At 37.5% G+C, this 12,328-nt stretch overlaps 1 pseudogene; it reads left to right on the top strand.

Annotated features, from left to right (window-relative positions):
* Positions 1–2,291: 2,291 nt before the first annotated feature.
* On the top strand, positions 2,292–8,064 carry LOC120291670 (annotated as a pseudogene).
* Positions 8,065–12,328: the final 4,264 nt, after the last annotated feature.

Below are 12,328 nucleotides of genomic sequence, written 5' to 3' on the forward strand. Positions count from 1 at the left end.
GGAGGGGGAATGAAGTGGAGGTGGAGAAGAAGAAGGAGAGAAGGGAGGATGGGCGGTCTGCAGAGGGTGGAGGCGCGAGTGGAAGAGGGAAGAAAGATAGAGAGAACAGAAGAAAAAATAAATAAATAAAATTTCTCAAGATACTTCCCAAAATCTCATCATACTCTTCACCCACATTTCCTTATAACCCTCTTGTATCATGTCCCCACTTTTCTTTTTATTTCTAATTTCATAAAAACAATATTTTTAGTCCAAAAATTTCAATTTGGCCTCTTGATCCGAATTTCTTCTTTTTTTTCGTTCTCCAATTTTTTGTCCGATAATTCCTTTTCTGAAAATTTGGGACTTGTTGATATTTGACGAACGATGATGCGACATCTAATAATTTAATCTCGAAATCCTCGAAAATTCGATACCCGAAATCAAATTAAATTTCGTGATTAAAAATCGATTGAACGCGATTTTAGTACGACCTAATCTATTTAGTAGCTTTTAGAGGTTCTCGTGCGGTTGACCCGTGGTCAATAGTTTTTTATTCATGCTTATGCCTCTTCGAATCGCAGATAACCCTCGGTGGTCATGTAATCGCGAGGGTTCAATTACGTACCATGAATATAAGATCAATAGAAAAACGGTTTATCGTCATTCGACGCGAATATCGTAATTGTGCGGAATCGATTCTGAACCGACTACGTAGTTCTGTCGAATCAATTTATATCCGTTCACTAATTGACTTATAATAGTGTAGTATTAACCATTGTCGATCCTTATGGTTGAGCGATCAACTTCTGCTCGAATTCTTTGATCTTTCGCATTTTACCCATTTACGACTTCACCCAATAAATTAATTAACTCGTAAGTGATTATGTCGGAGTAAAGTAAGTATAAGCGCATCAACGGAATAATCATATCATATATTTCGAAATAGAAATCAAATTTCGGGATATCACACAATCCCTCTCATGTTACTTGCATCATCGGATTGGGAATGAAAATATTTCTTTATCTTTTATGATAACTTGATAACGAGACCCAAAAAGAATTTTAAAAGCTTATTGACTTGTGTCTACTATAAAATACACTAGTATGATTCTTGGCTTTCAAGTATTAAAAAAAAAAAAAAAACCAATTGACCAATTTCTTAGCCAAGTACGTAACTAATTTTACATCTATAGATTTCTTAGCCCGCACAAAACAGAAAACCCCACATAGTTTCGTTTCCTTAGGAGGAAAACCAGTGCTAACCGTGCATGATATCATTGATTAGGAAGTACTGACACTTTCCGAAAGCCTCTCATGTCGGACACTTCAACACATGTTCGACACTCTCTAATACCAGGTCAACAAATATCGGAAAATCCAAAGCCCGGTTAACTCTCCCAACACTCTTCAACACTCGTCTCCAGAATTTCGACACGCACAGATCAATTTTAAAATATTTCAATAAATGAGGACCAAAATGTATATATATAAGAAGATAAGAAATAATAAAAATAACAAAATGGGAAAGAAGAAAAACCTAATCTTCTCTTCTCTTCGGACTCTCACTTCCTATAACACACAATTCACCCCCAAGTTTGTTTTTTTCCTTTATTTTCCGACACACTCGACATGCAAGTCCACAATGTGGATTGCTAGCTTTTTTTTTTTCCCAGATTATTGAAATGAAGTTAAATTTGTCAAATTGAAAACAATGAATGATATTAACAAATTATGGATTAATTTTTTTAGTGTAAATTCATTCTATGCTTTTTATTATTATTATTTATTTATTTGTGAATTTGATTCAAATTAATTTGATAAAAATAATAATTATAAAATGTGTTCCAATGTTTGAATTTTGTATTTTTGGGAAATAACATATCGGCGTGTTACGTTGTGTCGCGTGTCGTGTATTAATGTTGATGCTATTTAGGTCACTGGGCAAGTTGCGAAAGGACAATTGCAATCTTTTTTTCAAATCCGCGTAAGGAAAAGGTTCCTTGCATTCTTTCAAAGCCGCGTGAAGAAGCATTTATTCTGGCATTTTGTCAAGGATAAAAGGCAAAATCTCATCCAAGATTAGACTGAGGTGGGGAGAAAAATTGAATTTATGTGCTGGCTTCCCTTTTCAACATCCTCGTATTGCTTTCCCATTACATATTAGTTATGGGGCCCGTCCACGTGAGCAACCCTTGAATGGGATTTTCATGCTTTTCCCCATTACAAATACATCGTCGTCGTCGTCATCTCCTCCAAGTCTCTCTGTCATGCGAAAAACGCACACTTGCCTTCTCCCGAAACCCTTTTCAATGGTTCCTCCAAGAGTCTCGTACGATGCTGAAAAGCTCCTCCTTTTGGCTCTCGCCTTTTTCACAATCATTACGACTTTCAGCGAGGGCCTTCAGATCACCATGGCGCAGAGCGGTAACGATAATGCCCAAACGGTCCTGGGGAACGTTGGGGTGGTTCTTGATCTGGAGACGTGGGTGGGTCAGATGGGATTGAGCTGCATTAACATTTCTCTCTCTGACTTCTATACTTCAAACCCTTCCTACAAGACTAGGCTCGTCCTCAATGTGACAGATTCCAAACGAGATGAGGTTGCTGCTGCTGCCGCAGGTTCTCTCTCCCTCTCTCTCTCTCTCTCTGTGGCGTATTGACTGGTCATAGAGGATGAAGTACTTTATGCAGCTGTTCGTGCGATTTAAGATGAATCTAATTATTGCTCATAATGAGGTGTTTGCCAATCTTATGAAATTTTCATTTTCATTTGAGAAGAATTCCCAGTTAAATTTTCAAGGACACGACAAAATAATGTGTGTTCCATTCAAAGCTATATGCATTCTCACAGCAGAGATTCTCAAGCCCCAATTTCCAGAGCTCCCAGAAGAAACGACCAACGTTAATTTTGCACTAAACAGCTGTTTAGTGCATTATCTCCAAGGGGGCTTTGATCATTGTGAAAAAGAAGTCGTTATCATCTTCTAATAAAATCAAAGACAAACAAAAAGTCGGTACTGGACTTTCAAATTGATCTATTTCACACTGGGAATGAGGAGGGTAACAATATAATCCCCCAGGTCTTTCGGTCGTACGAGACCGTAGGGGTGTGCAATAGAATCATGACTCACCCGGATCGCCCAGAACCGGTGGTTCTCGAGGGAACCGGTCCGGTTCTTGGTTCCATGGGTGGATTCGTCCACCCACCCATCCAAACCGGACCGATTATATTAAAATAATATATTAATTTTTAATACTAAAAAAATAAAATTACAAATTAACAAACCCAAATCAAATAATTAAAAAAAATAATTAAAGTGGGAAAAAAATTCCAAAGTGCACCAAATGGAGGCGTTGATCTCCAGTCAAACCAAATGGAGAGGCACTGAAGCTAAAAAGTCCAAACCGTACCTTGACAAAATGTCGAGCAATTGGTGGGCAAAATGCAAGCACATGAAGAAGCAGGGCTGCAGGAGGAGGAGAAGAAGAATAGGTCAGGCGGTGAAGAACCAACTATTTTGGTTGAAAACCAAAATTGTTTCCCGTCAAGATCGGAGCTTTCGAGAAAATAATAATAATAATATTATTATTATTATTATTGTGAAACTGGTTCCATGGATCCACTTGGGAATCGGATCGGACCGGCGGTCCGGTTCTTGGGTGGATCCATGCAACTAACAGGTGGATTTCAGTTCCAATTTTTTGGAACCGGTCCTTAACAGGTGGTTTCCGATTCTAGGTCGGGAACTGCCCACCTGGACCATGCACACTCCTACGAGACTAGCATTTTGACGCTTAGCTTGAGAGTGGAGGAGATTCGTGGGTTTTGGTCAATCAACGCCACGCGGACTTCATAACAAGACTGGTCACTAAGAGTAACATTTGACCGTGGAACCTTTTAATTTATTGCCAGATAAAACTTCCCTCCGGAGAGGTGGAGTTTTGTGTTGTTGGGGGCGTGGTTGGGTTGTTTTCCCCTGAGGGGGGTGGTTTATCCAATTGTAATAGCTTAAAAGAGATACTTCTTGTGGTTTTGGTCTTTGTGGTTTAGGAGTGCAGCACCACTGAAATAGTATTGTATTACGGTCGGTCAACAATTGATCTTAGGATAAATGCATTCAAAATCTTAAAACTTACCATAAAATTATAATTGAGTTATAAAACTTTCAAAAAGTGCAATTAAGTTCTAAAACTTTTAAAAAACGCTATCAAATCCTAAAACTTATCAAATTAATCCAATTGAATCATTTTGTCGTTTGGATTTGATTACACTTTTGTAACGAATTTTAGAACTTAATTACACTTTTTGAAGTTTTAAGACTTACTTATACTTTTGTAACAAGTTTTAGGATTTAATTGCACTTTCGTGAAAAAAATCTAGGATTTTTAATGCACTTATCTCATTGATCTTAGAATTGAGAAGGCCACCGTCTCTATTATCTCGTATTTCACCAATATACAAATGCACATAGATTTATGGATACAAAATTTGATCTTGATAACTACGCGTGAATGGAGGATTTTTGTTTATGGTCTTGAATGGTATAGTAGGACTACTATCATCTATTCTATTCTTTGAAGAATATATAGCTCTCTTATGACTCTCGTCCCACTATAAATGTAGTAATATTTTACAAAATTATGTCTGCACAGTGAATCCTATTAGAAATGATCTTGCAAATGATACATACTACATAGTAAAATAATCACTTCAGGGGAAGGCTGATATAGATAATTTCAAATTATTTTCTTAGGAAAAATATGTACATGATACATATCTCTACATAATTTTACTGATTTATTTTTCTAGTTGACCCAAACATCATGGTTAACAAGATTGTTCAAGCTGAGCCAATGATTTATTTCCATGGAAGTTGTGGGTCATTAATGATGAAATTAAACAACTAAGGTTTCCAGTTCCACCAAATAATTGTTAATGCGTGAAAGCAGTGGATGCCGAGCGGCTTGATATATAATAAAACTTCACATAGGTCTAACCTCACAAAATTCATTCAATTGCAATATGGGGCTTGGATTCTAGAGTGGAATTGTTTGATGCCATGAAATAAAGAAATCAACTTATCTGTCTGGGCCAATTTATCCACTCTTATTTTGTTCTAAATTTACTTTCATGAAAGATTAGTTTCTGATCGGTATGCAATATCATACGCCAAAGAATATCAAAGCCAACAACGGATGCCTGCAATCTGGTAAATAATTATAATCCAACATCAAACTTATATTTTCCTTTTTTCTTAAACGTTTTATTTCTATAATACCGCATAAAGTTTTAATTGGCTTTTGATCAATACCATGCCTTTTACAATAAGAATTTCCATCATGTGCCATATTGTTATTGTTTCTCCATCTTTTTCACCCTTGCAGCACTTGATCTAATAAAGAATAAGCAAGTCCAAGCCATAATAGGACCTCAACGTTCATCGCAAGCAAACTTCATCATTCACCTTGGAAACAAATCTCATGTGCCGATCATCTCTTTTTCTGCTACTGGTCCTTCCCTCAGTTCCATTCGGAGTCCTTACTTCATTCGAGCTGCGCAAAATGACTCATCGCAAGTGAATGCCATAAGCGCAGTCGTGCAAGCTTTTGGCTGGAGAGAAGTGGCCCTCATATACGTGGACAATGAGTTCGGAGAAGGCATCATACCTTCTCTTACGGATGCTTTGGAAGAGGTCGACACGCGAGTGTCTTATAGGAGCCTCATTCCTCCTTCGGCCACGGACAGTCAAATCCTGGAGGAACTCTACAAGTTAATGATGATGCAAGCGAGGGTCTTCGTAATGCACATGTTACCTACCCTCGGATCTCGGCTATTTTTCAAAGCAAAAGAGGTGGGAATGATGAGCGAAGGTTATGTGTGGATCTTGACTAATGGAATCACTGACCAATTGAGTTCTGTGGATTCATCTGTGGTCACTAGTTCGATGCAAGGAGTATTGGGCATCAACACTTACATCCCGAACACACCAAACCTGAACAACTTCACAGCCCGATGGAAGATGAAATTCCAACAAGACAATCCATCCGTCCTTAATCCTACGTTGAACATTTTTGGATACTGGACTTATGACGCTGCTCAGGCTCTGGCAATGGCTGTCGAGGAAATGGGTGTGGCTAATTTTACCTTCCAGATGTTTGATGCTTCAATAGATACAACAGATCTCGACATTATTGGGGTCTCTAAAGGTGGTCCGAAACTTCTCCAAGAACTAGCCAGTACGACATTCACAGGCCTCGCTGGAAATTTTAGACTCGTTCATGGGCAGCTAGAGTGGTCAAAATTCCAGATTGTTAATATCAATGGACATGCAGCAAGAGGGATTGGATTTTGGACGCAAGAAAATGGGCTGCTAAGATATTTGTATTCATTCAGCAAAAGTAAATATTCCACTTCAAAGAGTAATCTCGGATTGATAATATGGCCAGGAGATTCCACCTCCATTCCTAAGGGATGGGACATTCCCACAAATGGGAAGAGGCTGAAAATTTTAGTCCCTGTGAAGGACGGTTTCAATCAATTTGTGCAGGCGATTCCTGATCGTAGCACAAATAAATCCAAAGTCATTGGATACTGTATCGACATCTTTCAAGCCATGATAGATAAATTGCCTTATGTTGTGGCTTATGACCTTATTCCGTTTGCCTTTTCCAATGGAAGTAGCATGGGCAGTTACGACGACATGATCGATCAAGTATTTTACCAGGTGAGCAAGTGCTTGATTTTGTTGGAATACTTGCTGAAACTTACTATGCTAGCATGTCGTTGACAAAGAAACATTCCCAATTTTTTTTTTTTTTGTTGGAATAGAATTACGATGGAATCGTGGGTGATATAACAATCACTGCAAACAGATCACTATACGTGGACTTCACGACACCATACACCGAACCGGGGGTCGCAATGCTTGTGCCATAAGAGGACAGCAAGGGCAAGAATGCTTGGGTTTTCTTGAAGCCACTCACTTGGGACCTTTGGTTAACAACCGGATGCTTCTTTGTGTTTATAGCATTCGTCGTGTGGATTCTTGAACACCAAATTAATGAAGATTTCCAGGGTCCGGCCGGGCATCAAGTTGGCACGAGCTTTTGGTTCTCGTTTTCAATCATGGTCTTTGCACAAAGTAATCACCCTTGACTTTAAAAAATCAATTGAACATTGTGATTTACATATTGTTCTTGGATAATTTAGGTGCTTTCCCTCAATTTGGATTGCAGTGGAGAGAGTATTAAGCAACCTAGCCAGATTTGTTGTGATTGTGTGGGTTTTCGTGGTACTTATACTAACGCAATGTTATACAGCAAGCTTGAGCTCTCTTTTGGTGGTGCAAAATCTTCAACCAACTGTGGTTGATGTGGATAAGCTCCTTAAGAGTGGAGAAAATGTGGGTTACTTGGAAAACTCTTTCGTTTATGGAATGCTAAAGGAAATGAAGTTCAATGATTCCAGACTTATATCCTATAAGTCCGCTGAAGAATGCGATGTGCTTCTTTCCAAGGGAAGTCAAAAGGGTGGGATTGCGGCAGCATTCGATGAAGGCCCCTACATTAAACTTGCCGTTTCTCAATATTGCAAAAGATATACCATGATCCCAACATTAAGAAGTGCTGGATTTGGCTTTGTAAGTCCTCAATCTCTTAGCTCCGAAAAGAAAACCCTCAAAATTTCCTATTACTAGGATTATTATTTATTTTTTTGTTTGAAAACTCTCATGTCTTGCCTTTTGTTTGCAGGTTTTCCCCAAAGGGTCTCCGCTAGTACCTGATATTTCCTGAGTAATCCTTAATGATACTAAAGTGCTTAAAATAATGGAAATCGAAAATACATGGTTTCCATCGAAATCCAACTGCCTGGATTCTTCCAACAGCTTGGGTCTTGACAGTTTTTGGGGCCTATTCTTGATTGCTGGAGCTACTGCAGTCTTAGCTCTCCTCATCTTCATGGTCATGTTCGTCAAAAGAAACTGGCATGTTGTTGCAAGTCCTTCAAGTTCATTACAGGAGAAATTTGTTACATTGGGAAGAAGATTTTTCGAAAGAGACCTCAATTCCCATACTTCATGAGAAAGCCAGATTTAGAGATAGAAATACAGATGATGGCGACAATGAGACTGCAGCTGTTGAAACTTTGGAAAACACTAACTTCCTTCTGAGTCCGTCAAGAGATTTCAGCCAAAACAATGATGATATAAACAATGAGCAAGGCACGCCGTCTGCAGAACAAGGACTTTCTAATCATGTAGACAAAGGGTGCCCCGCCGAGTGACAAACATCGATTTTACAAATGTAAGTGTAGAGAGGTACATGCCTCGACAACTTTAGATATTAAACTTTAAATTTTTTTACTTGTTGAACTTTGTACTTCTAGACGATAATAATTTCCCCCTCATTCTCTTCTCATGTAAGCACTATTATTGCTACTGCTTATCCTTTAATCACAGACAATGTAATGAAAGATAGATGCTTCTCAGAGCATTTTCCAGAGGACATTACATGCATATATTAGCTTCTCTTATTCTTTAATGTCTTAGCAATGAAAGTATTTATTGTTATTTCAACAACTAGCCCAAAGTGTGTTAATTTAGTAACAAAAGATGACTTCCTAAAAATATCTAACATGTATAATGAGAAAGTTCAAAGAATAGGTTTCAATGGTTGAAGAACCTGTCAAAATCCTATGTTTTCCTCTTTTTATAAAGGGACATGATCAATTGATCCAATGGCATGTAAAGTGCTCCTAAGTATTCACTTTATTATTTAACTATTCTATTTAAATAAAGGAATCCATTAACATCTGAATTTGGTCTAATTAGAGCTAACTCAATTCGGCCCATCACTCTCCAGCCCATCCAAAAAACCAGTTCCAATTCGATCATCCTCCGCCCAGCAGCACAAGTCCATCAAACGCTTGATCTTGGCCCACGGCCTATGAGATGGCCCTCTATTCCTTAAAGCTGGTTCTCTCTCTTGCTGAAGGTTCAAGTTTTGTTGGAATGTGGTTTATTCTCCCTATTGATAGATATAGTTGTTTATTGCATATAAATATTAGAGAGTGACCCCAATCCTTGGACAAAAATATTAAATTAAATTAGGTAACATATAATTTTAGGAGCATGTATCATATAATTTAGTTAATGCATTTGCATTGGACTAGCGATAAAGATTCTAGTGAATAGTTCTAAGCTTAATTGTGTTAATTGGACTAAACCTATAAAAAAAAAATTTTCAAGTTCAGCCCATTATCTTTTAAGTGGCCGTGGATTGGTAGCAGCGGTGCATATTTGCTATTATTAAAAAAAAAAAAAAGATTTTTGATGGAAGCGTATGCTTGAGAAAGAAGCATCACGCATGGGGATATTTTTGCTTTAAAACAAGAAATAAAGCAAAAATGAATGACCAAATATTTGGGTTAACATGAGAAGCAAGAATTTAAAATCGGAACAAGACAAACGGAAGTATTGTGCATATATGGTCCATTCACGGCAAGATCTAAGGGAAAAAGGGGCAAAGCAATGTTCTATCAAGAGAAAAAATAGTCAAAGATGCAAAATCACCACAAAGTAGACTTGTTTGAAATGGGTGAGTCAGGTCGGATTTGGGTCCGATCATAAATGATCTGACCCAAATCAACCCCATTAACCCGTTTATGACGCATTTATCGTAGTGCAAAATTCTTAACCCATATCCAACCAATTTTACTAAATCTAGGAAAGTTTATTCCTTGTGATTTTAGAAAAAAAAAATGATATCACTAAAACACTTTCATGCAATACAAATCTAGTTGACAATTTTTATCTCAAATGATGGATGATCAATTCGAAAGGGCTTTCTACTTACTCTCATGGAAAATGCTATTTTATCTTAACAATTAATGCAGAATTTACAAGGATCACATCATCTCATTGTCATCATGTTGACAAGGGTCCGAGTATTCTCACAAGTGGTACGATTTTACCAATCTGAGAGTTCTTTATTGGGATCGTAATCTAAGAAGCACTGACACTCTCTGGAAGCCTTCATATCGTGTCCGACACTCCAACACGTGTCCGACACGCTTTCAAACATTCCGACACACGGTCAACGAGTGTCGGAAAATCCGACACGTGGTAAACTCTTCCCAACGCGTGAGTCTAAAATTCTGACAAGCAATTTCGACACGCATGGGGTCAATTTTAAAATTTTTCAATACTTAATGGGTCAAAATGTAAATATAATAAAAAAAATAATGAAAATAACAAAAATAAAGTTCTGATATTCCCGTGAGTGACAATGGAACGACCCTATTTTCTTGGAAGTCTTGCGGTGGATTGTCTTTGGCGTGCCCAACATGTCAATTGGTTCACCATGTGTCATGGGGTCTCTCGTCAAGTGCGCCGCTTCCTACGGCACGTGACGGGCCAAGGAATGATAACGCAGCCTTCCCCAACTGCTGCACGTGCTGATAATTGCGGAGGAATCCTTTCGAGGCGAATCAGTGAATTCTGATTGATTGATTAATTTGCAAGCATGATTCCCAATAAAAAAAAGGATCTAATGGTGATAGTCATTGGAATAATTTTGTCTCTCAACCATCCATTTCATTTCTTTTTTAGTATGGGATTAGGATTTGATGTAGGTAAAATTCGTTACATTGAAGAGATTTATGTCTGTTACGTGACTCGATCTCATCTATATTTTCAGACCGAATTTGATGTAATCCGAGTAGGAAGGCTGTAAGGAAGCCGTTATTCCAAACTAAAAGAGGAGTTCACTCGAATCCTCTTTTCATGTTCTTCTTGTAAAGTCGAACACACCCTCTTCCGATGCATTCTTCTGTCCAACCTAATGTAAGAATTGAAATGCTCATTTAAATTATATGAATTTATCTTTCAATCTGATCTGTTGTCTCACTTTCCCTTTTCATCTAGCAGTTCCATTTCTTCGCCAAACATGTTATGCATACACCATTAATCCATGATGATGAAGTTCTATGCTTGAGGCCCAAGCAAGAAAGATCCAAGAACTTAGATTTGAGGCCCATATATATTATAGAACTCTAAGCTTAAGTTTAAGCTCTAGTTGGATTTATATCAGTTTTTGCGAATCACAATAGTTAAAAGCAAGTGTAAGATTAAATTTCATTTTCACTTGATCAAAACTAAATAAATAAACCTCCTGCTCATGAGATATAGCTCTCTCATGTTTGTGTGTGTGTTTTCTTTCTTTCTTTCTTTTTTTCTTTCTTTTTTGTGTGTCATTATTTACACCAAAAAGTGACCTGACCATCGATATGGAGACACGTGATCAAAACATGAAAAATCAAGGAAAACGTGACCCATTGTTAGCGATTATAATAGGTATTGATGTGTTGGCACACATCAACAATTGTTACCGGTGGCTTGTTGATTACAACTCGACAAGAGTGTTGATAAATAAGGATTGATGAGTGACCAAAGTGTTAGAAGGTTGAACACACGAGGAGCATCAAGATATGGTCACCAATTCAAAGTTACTGGAAAGTAAATCAATTGACATCGTGAAACAACTAATATACATTTTGTAAAGAATAACTATGCAAACACTATATCATGGTGTTGTGAGAACGTGGACACAAAACTTTAGGAAGCGAAGGGAACATGGAGGCAATGGCTCAAGAGCGGTTATGGCATGACTACTATAAATACCATCATCCATCTACTAAAGGCTCCTTGCACAAATCCAACAAATTTGTTGTCTTCTGTATCTTTACGTTCCTACTCTATATTTTTATTTTCCATATTTGGATTGCCAATTAAATTTTAAAATGTTTCTAAGCTGCAGTTTCTAAATTCGTGTCATCGATTAAATTCTAACGTATATCGTTATCTCAACGCACTCAAGCTTTTTTGTTGATTAAATTTTGGCAAAGTTTCATTACATTCAGTTCGCTTGTAATATTTGTACATTCCTAGCCTTGTTATTGATTTTCTTATTTGCCTAAATATTACCTATCCAAAGTCAACGTAGAACCTGTTTCCTCTAATAAGATTTTAAAAACGACTTTCAGTAAAGCCTATTTCATTGCGGGAGAAATTCCGGCGAAACAGTTGCTCTAACATGTCTTCTAATAATTAATTTGTAAATCACCTTACAATGTGGATGGGATAGTGATAGACTGTTCTTTCAACTTCTTTTTTTTTTTGACCTTTTTCTGTGGATTCGAGGTCCGATTTCCAATTGAATTTGAACCTTGAAAATCTTGTCAAAATGGGAAAACGGTAACTATTTTTTCCAAGTTACATCAAATTAATTTTGTCGCTTTTGATCTTACTTCATCGGCCATTGTGAGACTAAAGAAGACCCACTTGAA

This window comes from Eucalyptus grandis, chromosome 3, assembly GCF_016545825.1.
Source record: "Eucalyptus grandis isolate ANBG69807.140 chromosome 3, ASM1654582v1, whole genome shotgun sequence".
Taxonomy (NCBI): domain Eukaryota; kingdom Viridiplantae; phylum Streptophyta; class Magnoliopsida; order Myrtales; family Myrtaceae; genus Eucalyptus; species Eucalyptus grandis.